Raw genomic sequence first — 14,954 nt, 5'->3', positions numbered from 1 at the left:
CACAACCACTTGTCCTACGCCGCCGTTTCAGCTTTAGTTCAATGACTTCATTATTTCAGATTTTAAAACAACCTTAGACATCCATGTGAATATAAGTATGCAGTCTATCCGCGTACGAATATACTTACACAAACCCATATTGACATACTGAAGAACTGTACTTTTACAAAAGTCGATAGGGAAGAACTACAGCTTCGGAGAATGGCCGCACTGCAGCCCTCACTGCGGAATGAACCGATTCAGCGGACAGAGCATATATATATATATATACATATATTAAAGCGCGTCCATGCTTCACCACTTTTGCAGCCGAACGCACTTCGCGTACCACCACTACGACGTTCGCTTTGCGCTTTCTGTTAAAGCGCAAGCGCAACGTTAGTGGGCATGATAACTTACATACCGCCTTATTTTAGCCTGATAGCGGTTAGTGAGTGCATCAAGTGGTTACGTGTGCATGCTCTGATTTAAGTGATACCCGTGCTTTCTTTTATTAATTAGAACTTTAGGGTCCCCCATGTACGTGCAGACCACGCAGTCGTACCCACATGCTATATTCATTCAATGGCGGTGGCAAGGGCGAAATGCGCCACGAGGATCCGTATAATCGCTATCGCAATAACGCGAGGGCCGTACTATCGAAATTATACTATAGCTGCACTCCAACGAGTAGCCGGTGAAACTCGACGTGAGAAACAATAATTACGGATTACTGGTTGAAAGAAACGCACAAATAACTGTTTGTCTAAACGAGTGAAGTATAAGCAAGACATCTTTTATTTATTTTATATCATAATATATATATATATATATATATATATATATATATATATATTATAATCATAATCATGACAACTTCAAAGCGAAAATTGCAGTCTCTGATGCTTATTGCAGTTGACTGTTCTTTGGCATTTCATATCAAGCACGCGACGCCTCCCACTGGCTTAAACCACCGCACGATAGCGGCTGCGACACTCCAGTTAACAGCATCGCTGTAAAGTTTATGTCATTAGAGTACATTTTGCAAGTTTGCATAGAGAGACAACCTAAATGAAAAAGCGGCAATAGAGGGCACTTTTTGCAGTTTTTGCAGTCTGACACAAGTCCACGCCCGCATGTTTGTCGAACACATCGTTCAATCATGTGAATAGAATATTATGAAATAAAATTTTAAAAAACACACAGGGTCACGCTAAGTTGTAATACATAATTATACTGTCGATTTTATTAGCGGAGTTTATTTATAAGGGCTTCTAAATAGGATTGATTTAGTGCTGTATTCCATGGCCCAATCAACTTTTCTATACGCGGAAACCGACAAACTGACTACAGATGTCCATAATTTCGCTTCTGTCCTACTATAACTCAATTCACGAGAATGCTCAGATTACAACAAAGCAGTTATGCCTGTCCACAAAACTTGAGTCGCTCGATTTGAGGCCATGTCTCAATAGAAAAGGGAGATTACACAACATATACCATTCGCAATAACGTGCTTTTCCCGTTTCAGAGGCCGTGGATTTAACACCACTCGGCAAATAAGAGCGCAAATGAGGGAGGCACTCGCTGACATGAAAATTTCTAGAACCTTACATTGTGCCCAGGTTACAACTGTTACAATGGCTTTCTTCTTTATTTCCAAGAGGGCTCTAAGCACCTACTGCGTCCACGTGTAGCCCCTACTCCGGCTCCAACTGGGATCCCTCCGGGTAAAAGAAGTGAGACTTCACCAAGGAGATTATGCGCGCAAGAAAGCTCGTTTGTTCAACGGAAATCGGCAGCCCACTTGTTGAGCATACAGCATCTGCAGAAAGACGCGTTGTTTCATGCGTTACAATAATTCCTTTTCTTTATCTCTCGCTGTCTCAGGGAAATCGGCGTTATTTTTACCTACTATCTCCCGCCAACTCCTGTATTTCCCATAAGTCCCAGTTAAGACCGCCTACATACTGCCGATGCAAAAAAAGCTATAGATCCGTCTGGAATACTGCGCTCGTTAAGATAAGGAGCAGGAGGGCGGACTTTTCGCACGCCTGAAGAGCGGTGACACGTGGCGTTCAAACACAGTTCCTTAAAAAAGTACACTCACTCTGTGTTCACGTGTCTCAGGTTCACATAAAACGGCGCAGTTTTAAGGGCGGCGAGCTACCACAGCTGTTTCGGTAGGTGCACGATACGCGATAGTCGCGCATCGGCCCAGTAAAGCACGAGCTTTAAACGAAATATGGCTGAGAGAGAGAGAGAGAGAGACGGCGTAGCGCCAGCGCTTGTGGGAGGAGAGAACAATGGCATTAGGGCGGAGCGTACCGCCGTAGTTGCCGCGCGTGGCGCAAAGCGGTTCGATTGAAGAAGGGGATCCCACCTCTCCTCCTTTACAAACCTGAGCCCAGCTGGGCGAATGGGATGGCGGCGTAGGTAACGGGAGACCGGGGGTTCTCTTCTATGTGGGCGGGGCTCTCGAAAGAGCTCTGCCCCCTTTCCCGCATCGTGCAGCTTCCCGGCTGTGCACCTCTTCGGCCGGACGTAACGCGTGTCAGGTATGCGGCGCTTGTTTGTCGTTGTTTGTAGTCGCCAACAAAGAGAGCGATAGAGAGAGAGAAACGCAGTAGCGTAACAACGCGCAATAGAAAAACGCAATGACTCTCCTTCTCACTCGCCTTTTCCGCATAACCCCCTCTCCCGTTTTCTCCACCCCACTGAATCCCGCTACCTGCACCGCCTCCGTTCGGCAGCGGCCTGGACATGTCCCGAACAGCGACTGACTTCTGTTCCCGCACGATGCGAAGTTTCTCCGCGGAAGTAGACGTTATTCGCAAAGGGAACGGTGATCCTTTAGTGTGATACCGACGATGGTAATTTGCAAAAGTGGCGTTTTCGCCTACTCACTTTGATATTGAAAGTGATACACTCATTCACTGAAGCACTGCATTGCCACCCGCCATTTCTGCCAGCGGGAACCGAACCACGCGGAAAACTGTCAGCATGATCTGAACCAAATTGTGCGCAATGGCGGCTACCGCACGAGAATGACGGCGCCTCTGAGGAATTTCTGGTGTCGCTGGCATTGCCGGACATTCCACGCGCGTCGGCGATGAGGAGGCTACAGCACGACTGAGGTAAGTTAGATCCTCATCGCGAAATTCAGGCCAACATTTGCGGGATCTTAAGCAATACATGGAAATTGCTGTGGCAATTTTTTTGTTGAAGCACCCTCGGCAGTTAAAGGATAGTCCTGTCGTATTTCGGAGCGTTTCTATTTGAAGGCATGCTTGTTGCAGGGAAAAAATACCGAACAAAAGTGACTTGGCGTGTCTCTCCCAATGCACATCGTTATCTCTTCAACTTTCCCTTCCCCACACACATTTTCTTAGCTCATTAGTTATGTTCGTGGTACTTAACAGCATTTGAAGGAAGCTCGCTTACAGCCATGTGCAGAAGCATAGCTGTACACAATTCGCGACCCTGTGGAAGAAACCTTGAAATTAAGGTGGACGGTTTAGCGAATGTGTAAAGCAAGTTTTTCTTTTTTTTTTTTTTTTGCGAGGACGTCTTGAAAGCAAGACTGGCAGTTAGGATGAACTTGATTGACGAAGATAAAGCAATGAAAACAGAGTGCAGTGCGGGTTGGCATTGACAAAAAGCAACTAACAGTCCGACTTGCGTCAGTATGTGCAGTAAACTACAAGCGCCACAACACGTTAACGTAGTCCCATGTATGCCTCATACTTTGCCTGTTATCACCTTGCGTTTGTCACGCGGCTGTGACACCGAGACTATTGTGTTCTGCAGCCGAGAATGGGGACATGGGTTCAATTTCCAGTCACCACAAAGCATTTGAACTGGGGTGGAATGCAAAAACAATTGCGGTGCTGCAATTTGCATGCACGTAGAAGAGCCAAAGGCGCCAAAAATTATTCGGGAGCAGTCTGCAAACGGGTACATTCAATAGCGCCAGAGTTGCAGCGGTATGATCAATGGATCAGACAACCGCACGATTGAGATTAATCTGGGGACCTCTCACTTCCACTTCACGGATATATGGTCCTGGGCACCTGAATTCAGTTGCAATGTCCTACTGTGCACTATTCCAAGCCACAAAATGCACAGGAGCATTTATTGACTCATAAAACTTCGTGAACGAGACAAAAGTCATATCCTCAACTTGTGCTGATGGACATATGTACTTTATGCAAGCCGACGCACCAGCCATGTGTCCAGCCTGACAGGAACCATATGGCGTGAAGTCTTACTGGCCGAATAATACAGATCAGCTGCGCTGACAGCGTGCCTAACTGCACTCCTGCAGCTTTATTTGAAATACTGAGGGCCGCCTTCAGAATTTTTGGCACACCCGATAGAGGTATTCTGATAATGGCGTGAGCAGTCCACATTAAGAGTTCCTTCCGAGCAACCTTTTGCTGCATGTAATGCACGCTTTATTTAGTTTTCAAGCGCATGGGTGCTGTTTGAAAAGGGAACAGGTTCCTGCTGGCGAGACACTTTCCGCAAGGCTGCTTCAATGAGAACAGTCTCACACGTTGCAGTGTACACGACCCGGCCAAGTCTCGCAGCCCATGACATATAGGTCGGCTTTGCAATTCTTTTTCAGTGTCTCAGCCTCACATATCGCAGCGCATCAGACAACGAAACTGCTGACAGACTTTCGAGCCCAGTGTTGGAGTTAAAGTCAACGACGAACGCTCCTCACAACACACACACACACACACACAAAAGTGTTGTGAAGTAGGCTTTCTTAAAGGCGTACTGACTTGATATTTTCGACAAATATATCTTTTTGCATTAAATGGAGTTACAGGAGCGCTAGACCCTACAAAAAATAGTGACAAGCTTCAGAGCACCGTAAATACCCCAATATATCATAGCTTTTCTTCAGCTAGTTACAGTTTCGTTTCTAAGAGAGCTACCGTATCCTGACGTCAAGACACAGTATGTGGCCACGTGGGAGCAGTGCATTGGTGACGTTCTGACAGTCTCTCCGGCTCGCTCGGTCGTCGGCTACGCTGCTGCATCGGCCCTCACAATGAGTAGCAGCAAGCGAAGCGACCGAGTGAGCCGCAGCGAATGTCAAGAGGTCTCAATGTCCTGCTTCCACATACTGAGTCGTGAAGTCTCGACACTGTATTATTCTGGAAACGAAACCGAAACTGACTGTGGAAAGACCTGTTTCATTAAATTATTCAACGGACTGACAACCAACTTTCATGGTACCATTTTCTTAGTACAATGATAAGCTTACCGTTCAGAATGTCTAATCATGCAGTGGTAACGCGGAAAACGCCGTGGAACATATTTCATAAGATTTTTTGTCTCTGCGGTGACGATGTAGTTGTCCACTGGTAGCATGCTGAAAATTGTCATAGGTGAGCGCGCTAGCGATAATACGCCGGCATTAGCGGGAGGCAGACGACGAGTACGCCCGTAGCTGTGAGAAAGTATTATATTTCTTATCAAGTCGGTGTTGCTGCTATTCATATTTTCTGAGTGTTAAAGAATATGTTTTCGTGGTTTCCTGTCCAACTGATTTGGTGTTTAATCAGTCAAAACGAAATCAATCGGATGGAAAACGAGACGATGCTTTCACACGTGATACGCAGTTCAGCATGTTGCCGTGGCCATGCGAGTGCTTTCGGTTTCCAAAGCATTGAATAAAGCGCAAGTGTGTAATAATATACCAACTGCTATGTTAAGCAATAATTATGCTGTACTTAATAACAGTCGACTTATGTACAGTAATCTCATAGACTACATCCGAAGTACCAAGATTTCACCGCCTAGCCTCGCCACCTACTGGTGCCTGAGACTTTTCGTGCCAATTTAAAAGAATAATTCCTACTTACATCCAGAACAGCGTGCTGGATTATATCACTATAAATCATGGTCATTTCATTTCCATCAACGTTTCACATCACATTCTAGCTAGTTAGTCCCTTTAACGGCCGGCGCTCTGAGGATTGTTACAATGTTTTCTATGGGTTTCAGGTCTCGGGCTTTCACTTAATGCAAAAAGTGAATAGTCAGTATCATGTCATCATGATATATCATGTCAGTACAACTTTAAAACATTTAATCCATTAAGTTCATTGTACATAGTCTCCACCTCAAAAAAAAAGCTTGTGGTGTGACTACAGAACTTGAATGAACTGAAGCCGTCCTACTCATCGTATCCGAATGTATACTCAATTGGCAAACTTCGGCGTCGTGGTGAAAAACAGGGCTTAGTGCGTCATCGTCTATTATTCATTATGAAGCTCTTCGTTACAATAATCTTGATTTCTTAGACTGCATTGTACGACATATAACCTAACGTACTATTATTGTATGGAAGTTTGAAATTGTCCCACACACAAGCGCAAGTGACAGTCATGTTCTAGAGGAGGCATTGTATATACAGGTGGGAAGTGCTCCTGTTCCTTCTCGCATTCCTCCGATGGCGCTGAAGCTATGCCTTATGCACAAATTTTTCCACTGTGCTTAGTTCCTTCGTCGTCGAGGCGTTCGCCAATATTTCCACCCTTTCTCTTGACAGTGTAAGAACTTTCATATATTCAGAGACTGGGAGGTCGGGAAAAGCGGGGCATGAAATATCAATCACTTGTCGAGGACTGCGCGAGTTGGTATTTGATTATCAAACTGGTACAGCGCAACAAGGAAAGGAATAAACAGCCGAGCCGACTAAGGGAATTAAGGAACAGAGCGCTTTCACTCACGTTCGTCCGCTACATTGCATTAGGCATTGTGGCTAGTCTCCGACACGTGATATAAACTTCTAAGTTTGCCGTATGAATAGTCCTTCAAGCCCTGTGTGCCCGCTTTGAAATATCAGAATCGAGAAAGTTAATTTTAGCATGGCATTTTTTATATGTAGCTGTCGAAACGCTCACACTTCATCTCGACTTTCATTAGGCAAGGCGCCCGCTAAACAGCATCGGGCGTAAACACTATAGGTAAAACAGCTGTAGGTTGAGTTGGATTTTTGACAGGGCCACACACGCTCATTTTAAGACTGTTAAAAAAGTCATAAGTCTTCTGCAGAGACCAGTTGACTGAACAGAAGTTTCAGGTACATAGTTGCTTCGGAGAAGTTAAATTACTGTTGCTTAATAATCACGCTACAAAATAAACGTAAACAAAAGACAAGAAACGAAAATTTTATTTTTTTTACTGCAGAAAATTTCTTTGGAAGATAATGGTAGGGATATTTTAGTATCAAAAGAATTGTGTTGATAGGCAGTTATTCTTGATTTTGACAGAATTACTTCCTATATGATAAAGTGAAAATTTTCTCATGAATACTCGGAGAAATTACTCGTGTTCGTTTCTTTAATATCCTCAGTGAACATTTGTGTGCATCTTCACCACTCGCGTAAGTGTAGAAACATCCATATGCCTTGTTTTGTTCAACGTATAAATATTCGATCGCTTGCGGGAAACATTGTTTTCTTTTACTGAATTCATATGTTGCCTAATTTGCAATATTGTTTTACCATTTGTTCTACAACCGAAGTTTTTCGTCGCCTTCCTTTCGCATTATAGTTTCTGTTGAGCGGCATTGTTTACAATTAGTTCTGTTTTATTCATGTGCATTTTGAATTTATTTCTTTATATATATTGCATTGCACTATTTCTCATCTTACTTTGTTTGCAACTAGATTATACTTTTCTTTATTGCTCCCTCCCCTATTATGTAACTCCTTCATTCCAGGGTCTGTAAAGATGCCGCGAATAAATAAATAAATATGTGAGAGCCACTTAGTCTTAATCTCTCAAAAAAAAAAAGGTACAACTGCTCAATGGGCCAGTTATGGCACTAAGAGCATGGATATATATACCAGAATTGATGCTTGGATGCGTTGCATAGCACCCCGTGCATTTGTCACTTCACAAATGTTCTGTGTAGAGTGGTCACCTCTATGTTCGTGACGTCTTACTATCAATCTCCCTGCCTACAACCGCGTCGCCCAATATTTGGATCTTTCGTAATCCCGGAAAGTTACAAGCGTGAGGGGAATATTAAAATAACGGAAAAAGGCCATCGACAAGAAGCGTTAGTGAAACTACAGAAATAGCGAGAAACAGGAAATGTGCGCAGCGAAATTTGCCACACTTTTCTCTCTCTTTTCTCTCCCCAGAAAAGAAGAATATTACAGTGCACCTAAGCGTCACGTTGCTAAGAACGAGTGGGCAGGTATTATAATACCGGCGGCACTTTTACGCCAACGTCGATGAGGGAAGAAAACTTTCTTCGCCCCCCCCCTCCCCCACGCCGTTTTCTACAAACAATACAATGTGCAAGCTAGTCATTCTGGACAAAGCGTCGGCTATGTAGGACGAAATAAACAAGAAACTCGTTAAAATCCATAGTGTAGGTACAGAATTCCGTAAACGGCGCGTAGAAGGAGGGGCAAGGCGAAGAATGTTGGCAAGACACGACGCACTTGTCATCGGCCATCTTTCTTCGACTTGTCCCTCGTTCTACACTAACTTTCCAAAACTAACCAATAGCAACTCGCCTAGTGCGCTCTACCACATTCGGAGGTATAGATATGTATATAGTAATCTCGGTGGATAATGATGAGATTGTAGTGGAAGGTGAGTGCGGTGAGATGAGGTTATCCTTTGCCTCCGCACATGGTTCGAGCTTTCGCGGCAGCTTGACTTTTATCAAGCTTATGGCTCACCGTCTTTGTCGTGGATGCCGAAGTTTACCATGTTGAAGCAGATAAAGTGCCTCGTCTGGACATTCTGCAGTGTAAAGGGCGCCTGGGCGTACTATCTGACGTGGAATCGATACTTAAATTCGAAGCGCCCAAACCTGGGCGAGGAGAAAGGGATCGCACTCACTGTTGATGTTTATGGAGGACAGCTAACCGCACAACGATCACGTGGGCCAAGTACACGAGGCCATCATCAACATTTAAGGTGAAACCTGCATGTGCGCACAACATAATCTCACTCACTCACTCACTCACTCACTCACTCACTCACTCACTCACTCACTCACTCACTCACTCACTCACTCACTCACTCACTCACTCACTCACTCACTCACTCACTCACTCACTCACTCACCCACTCACTCACTCACTCACTCACTCACTCACTCACTCACTCACTCACTCACTCACTCACTCACTCACTCACACGTTTCAACTTTCACACCGAATATCTCTGGTATAAAGCCTCTGTTGAGCTTTAAGTTTAATTTGGAAAGGCTCAGCCACAACTACATGGCTAGTACAAAAAGCCCGTAATTGGAATTATTGCGAACAGAACGTGAATGCAGAACCGCTTTTATTGCCGGTACTTATTTTACACAGGACACACTGTCCCAAATGCAGAAAACCACGTAATCTCAACAAAAGGGTAATGCAACGTTGCTTAAAAGAGACCAAAGCACAGCAGAACTCAGCAAACTGCTGGTAAACTTGTCACCATAAACATCTCCACAACTAATATGTGCGCTGTTAAAAGATGGGCGCCACAGGGAGCCGTAAGAATGCAAATAATAATAATAATAACAACATTAATATTGAAACACTCGCCTTTCAGCCAAAGGCAAACAAACCTCGCGAGTCATAAGCACTGCTCGCAAATCCCCACGAGTTCCCTGCAAACAGTTTACGCAGACGGCCAGCTTAGCGCAGCCCTCAAAATCTTCAAAACCATACACAACGCACCGCGCCCTTTTAAACAGGCACGAGTGTTTCCGGGTAAAGCGATCCCTGGGAGAGCGTTCAGCTGCTCGCCGGCGAGAAACTATCGGCCCGCGTTCGGCACTTTGTTGGGCGGCAGGGACACATTGCTTTTCTAACACCCCCCTCTCGTCCCTCTCTACCCGAACCTCGTTATTGTTTCGTCTTTTTTTTTTTGTACCACTTTCACCACTACCCTCTGTTCGCCTGCGTACTGAGGACGTGGAAACTGGATCCACGCTAAACGACACTTATCCGGGAACCCGTAAGTCCTTTTGAGTGGCCTCAGTGAGGGCTCAGGGTACAGTGGCGTATAGACGCATTGCGGACTGCCAGTGATCGGGGTTCTTGAGTAAATAGTCGCCATATACGATATAGGCCTGGCCGCATCTCCGTGCCCTCACCCCCCTACTCCCCACCTCAGTTCTATTCCCCGCCGTCCTCTTGGGCGCTGTACATCTCGCGCGTTTACAAGTCTGCGCTGCCTTTGTGGGCTGACGGAGTGTGCGTGCGTGCGTCCTTATGTGTGTGCTTGCTTGCGTAGTGTGTGACGAGTCAGGAAAAAAAGGCATTCTTCCATCCTAGCCCCTAAAGCCCCCGAGTCGTGCTCGTGATCTTTTCCCCAAAAGCCGCCGGTGCGACAGGGGCGCCGCCGTATACGCCGGGATCGTTTAAAATGCCCCATATACTGCCCCTATTTTTTTTTCTTAAATTGCCTAAGGCCGATAGAAGCAATTCTAGTCCATATGCTGCTCTACTCGAAGAGGCGGACATCACTCGCACAAAAAAAGAAAAATTAAATGCATAATCGACAGATGAACAAGATTTCACTAATTAAGTTTTTAACGAATTACCTTACGGTACCATATTGGAATTCACAAATTCTAGCCGGGGAGTTCGCAAGGCGAATGCACTTGGAACGTATTCTCAGTATGACACCAGTTTCGAGATGTTAATTGCAGAGCTTCGCGGAGAAATTCATTGGCGTTCCAGTTACTTTTGTGCTTCGCTGCATAAAACGACGTTTTGGTAAGAAAGTAAGTGGGATGACAGTGTACTTTAACCTTTAAGTTTGACGGCGCTTATCTCGTAAATGGTGTCATCCACGCAATTATTTTCATTTGAATATACCTTGCGGTCTCCCCTGCTGCAATTTGTAAAATAGGATACGTGCCATATGGTAATTAACACAGAATTAGTGAATTTATTTTAGTTAGTCGATTACACATTTCAATTGTTTTGTGCAAATAACGTCCGCCTATTCGAGTAGACAAGTTCATTGACTAGAATTGTGCTATTTGCCACAATAATTTTTTTTTAAATTTCGGAAATGCTCGCTGAAACAGCCTTTATAGAGAGATGACAACGGTGGTATTACGGTGGTGCTAGACATACCTGGTTAATAGGCATTATTATACATAATCTTGGTTCACGTTTGATGTCACCGTTGTTTGATACCCACCTGAACATTGAAGCACCGTGGCTTCTTTCCAAAGTCCAGTGTGGTACTTACCAAGAATAGGCAGCTGACGCTGAACCGAACAAAGAGCTCTTTAATAAACGAACTTAACAAATAGCCAGAAACAGCGCTTTTAATGAATGATTTCTACACTAATCAACAAACTTGTCCTGGTTCCCTGCAACCGTCGCTGGCCGATCAATCTTGGCCCCGGCGGGGCGCACAAAAAATAATAAGTTGGCAGTATTTAAAAAAAAAGCGGGAGAAATAAGAATTTGACACTTCTTGCATAGTCTGACATAAGTACCGAAGCACAGTTCTTTTTTTATTATACGCATATAGTCATATTCAAGATGAAGAAAAAAGAAGCTAAAAGATTAAATTTTGGGATTTTACGTGCCAAAATGGCGATGTGATTATGAGGCACGCCCGTGTCAGGGGTCTTCGTATTCATTTCAACCACCCGGAGTTCTTTAACATGCACCCAATGCACGCTACACGAGGGTTCTTCCATTTCTTCTCCATCGAAATGCGGCAGCTGCCGCAGGGAATCGAACCAATGTCCTCGTGCTTAGCAGCCCAATAACGTTGCCACTGAGCTATGAGAAAAAGAAACCGAAATATACAAGAAGGTCCACACTGCTTTGCGAAACCACGCATTAAATAGAAAACCTCATAAAATCTATTAAGGTCTATCTTCAGCCTCGCATACCTTCTTCCTCTACCTGGAAACATGATGAAGCCAGATTTTTCTACCGAGAGAGTCAACCCAACACCTTGAAGGTAATTTTGAACTGAAAGTAATGCCTGTCGAGCTATCAGAGCTAAACGCCTGTGTTGATATCCGGTTAACCAAAGACAAATGTCGTCCGCGTATATCGACATATGGACAAGCCTGCAATGCTTCTGCACTTCAGCGGGAAGACCAGCCAGTGCAACGTTAAAGAGCGTTGGGGAGAGAACACTTCCCTGAGGTACGCCTCGCGATACCACCCTTTCGGTGCTTGTGGTACTTCCTAATCGCACTTGAATTTTCCGATGACTGATAAATGAGTGAATGAATCGCAGTAGATAGCCCTGTACGCCCATGGCCTGCAAACTATTTAGTATTGAGCTCTGAAGGACGTTATCTTGTCTTCGACAATTGAAACACAAGCGCTTTTTGGGCGTCATTATTGACTACCGCCTACAGTGGCGACGAGCTGTGGACTCGGTTGTGACATCGATATCTTCGCGTCTCAATGTGATCCGTAGAGTTGCAAGTGAGCAATGGGGAAATCACCCTTCTTCAATGATCAGGTTGCACGATGCACTAGTGACGAGTCGAATAATGCATCAGCTCCCTTTAATTTCCCCATCGATATCACAGCTGGAACGACTTGAGGTTCTGCACAGAAAGGGCCTAAGAAGGGCTCTTGGTGTTCCGCAGACTGCTCCTAACAATGCAGTACTTTATGAATCTCTATCGAGACCTCTTACCTTAGTCGCTTCACAAAGGTTATTGATGCAAATTGGCCGCCTCAAACAGACGGCAGCTGGCCGAACCCTTCTACAGCGCCTTCGAAAGAGATCCGAGTCCCGAGCGTACTTGGCCCTTAATACTCTTGGTTACCTGGGTCTTGACGCTAGAGGTCGAACTAAGCGGTTGAAACCACCTTGGTCTTTTGCGAGCCTCGATTGTTCGTTGGCAGTTCCTCACGTTCGTGCTAAGCGGAGTTCTCCTTTGGCGGCAACGCGTTCGCTCGTACTGGAACATCTTGAAACTGAATATGCACGTCATCTTCAAATTTTTACTGATGGCTCTGTGGACAAGGTCAGAGGATCTAGTGCAGCTGCTTTTCACATTCCCTCTTTGAAGTATGATTGGTCCGTTCGCTTCACTGCAGTCGGGTCCTCCACAACGGCAGAAAGCGTTGCCATTGAGGCAGCTCTCAAAAAGCTACGGTTTTGTACGCCTCAACCTGTTGTCATTCTTACAGATTCGAAATCCGCCCTTCAAAGGTTAGAGCACGGGTTCCCTACTGATGCCTTATCTCTAAGCTCCCTACGTTCGGTTCAAAATCTCTGTGTCAAAGGCTTCTCCATACGATTCCAATGGGTGCCCTCGCACATAGGTATCATAGGCAACGAGATGGCGGACAGCCTCGCCCATAGAGCGCTGTCTGGGAATCCTTTGAGAAAAGTGCCTCAAGAGGACAACAGACTCTTCAGAGAAGCGGTGTCGTGCCACTTCAGTTCTTTGTGGAGCTCACTTCACAAGCCATGTGTGATCAAAAGTCTCAAAAGAAACCAAGCCACCTTACTGCTCCGCATTCGCACGGGCTCTGCTCGTACCCCTGCGTGGCAGTATAAAACTGGCTTGGCGTTATCACCATTATGTTCAACGTGTGGTGTGTGCGGTGACATAGAACATTACCTAATGTGCTGTATTGTGTCTAACGCGGAAAGGAGGGTGTTATTCGGGTCCCTCAAGAACACAGGACTTCCTCACAGCTCTCTTCAGGACATTGTTTTCCCGCGCGGGAACCGATTGTGTAGGAAGGAGGTCTCTCGCCTTCTGTTAAATTACCTACAGGACACGGATTTGGCTTCCACATGGTGAACTGAGGAGGGACCATTTGTAATTGGGAGGTCTGTGTCTCATTATGTGATTTATTTATTTTAAGTGTCGCTACGGTGGAGCAACTGCCGGCAGCAACTGCAAGGCTAATCCCACCAGTAGCCTACAACAACTCAACTCAACTCAACTCATAAAATCGAAAGCGTGCACATCAAAGAATTTCTGTTTGTTAAATTAATTGATGCCGGAAGAATAGGCGCCCCAGGGCAGAGTATCCAAACAAATATAACTATAAACGCCAGACACAACGAAAATGGGAACAAAGAAAAAATTATAAAAACGCAAACACGCATACGAAAGCAAGCAACGGCAACAAAAACAAAACCGAGAGGTTTGGGGCTTGTAAGGCAAAAGACTTTAAGAAGAGGAAAGAATAAACGAATTTCATGTTTCTGGAGACATCACGAAAAGACGCCGAGAAATTACTTAACCACAGAAATGTTTGTGTAGAATCTAATATGTTTTATGGTTCAACTTCTCTTTACCTTCTGACATTAAGCAGTTTGAATTACGGGATAACGTTAGCAATGAAATACTATCTCCTTTCTTAAGAACATCCTGATTGTCGCTATATTGAATTAGAATTTATGTGTAAGTTTTGTGAACAGCTTGCCCCACTCATGGGGCTCAAAAAGAAAAGCCATAGGTAGAATCTCCCTTAAGTACCTGGCTTCAACAGCACCAACTAGAATGCCGACTCCTGAAGTGTAAAGTTCTCCGTTAAAGCTGTCTGAGCTTGCGTAAGCGTACCTCCGAATATCTAGTTCCTTATCGCTTTTAAAGCGACCAATCATCTGGATTTACACTATTATAAGGATTAAATATCTTCGCAAACTACGTATTATTGTGCAGACTCAAGACATTACACTTGTCGCGTGACGAACAGATTTTGCTGGGGCACTCACCAAATAATGATTACGCATTAAAATAGGTGCTGATGCAATGCACATGTTGCAATCTATGTGAAGATAATGTTTATTGAAGTGGTTCTTAAATGCGCTGTAACTAATCGCGATGCATATTATTCACTTTCATCCTATGCAACGAGTATTCTCATCTAATGTTCATGTTCTTGCAGCGCACACGTTACAACTTTATTATCAAGCAACGTTTATATTTATTCCCTGATCACACATTGTTTGCAAGCTATGCCGAAATGCAG

At 44.7% G+C, this 14,954-nt stretch overlaps 1 protein-coding gene across 1 annotated transcript in view; it reads left to right on the top strand.

Moving 5' to 3' along the window:
• The first annotated feature begins 2,887 nt into the window (after positions 1-2,887).
• The window catches only part of sim (bHLH transcription factor single-minded), a 107,925-nt gene continuing 95,858 nt past the window's right edge, over positions 2,888-14,954 (top strand). Inside the window, exon 1 of the mRNA XM_075694405.1 lies at positions 2,888-3,116. The gene's annotated coding sequence lies outside the window, so the exon portion shown is untranslated. The remainder of the gene's footprint in view (positions 3,117-14,954) is intronic.

This window comes from Dermacentor variabilis, chromosome 6, assembly GCF_050947875.1.
Source record: "Dermacentor variabilis isolate Ectoservices chromosome 6, ASM5094787v1, whole genome shotgun sequence".
In the NCBI taxonomy this organism is placed as follows: domain Eukaryota; kingdom Metazoa; phylum Arthropoda; class Arachnida; order Ixodida; family Ixodidae; genus Dermacentor; species Dermacentor variabilis.
The sequence above is the reverse complement of the archived record's forward strand: the minus strand, read 5'-3'. Positions and strand labels throughout refer to the sequence as shown.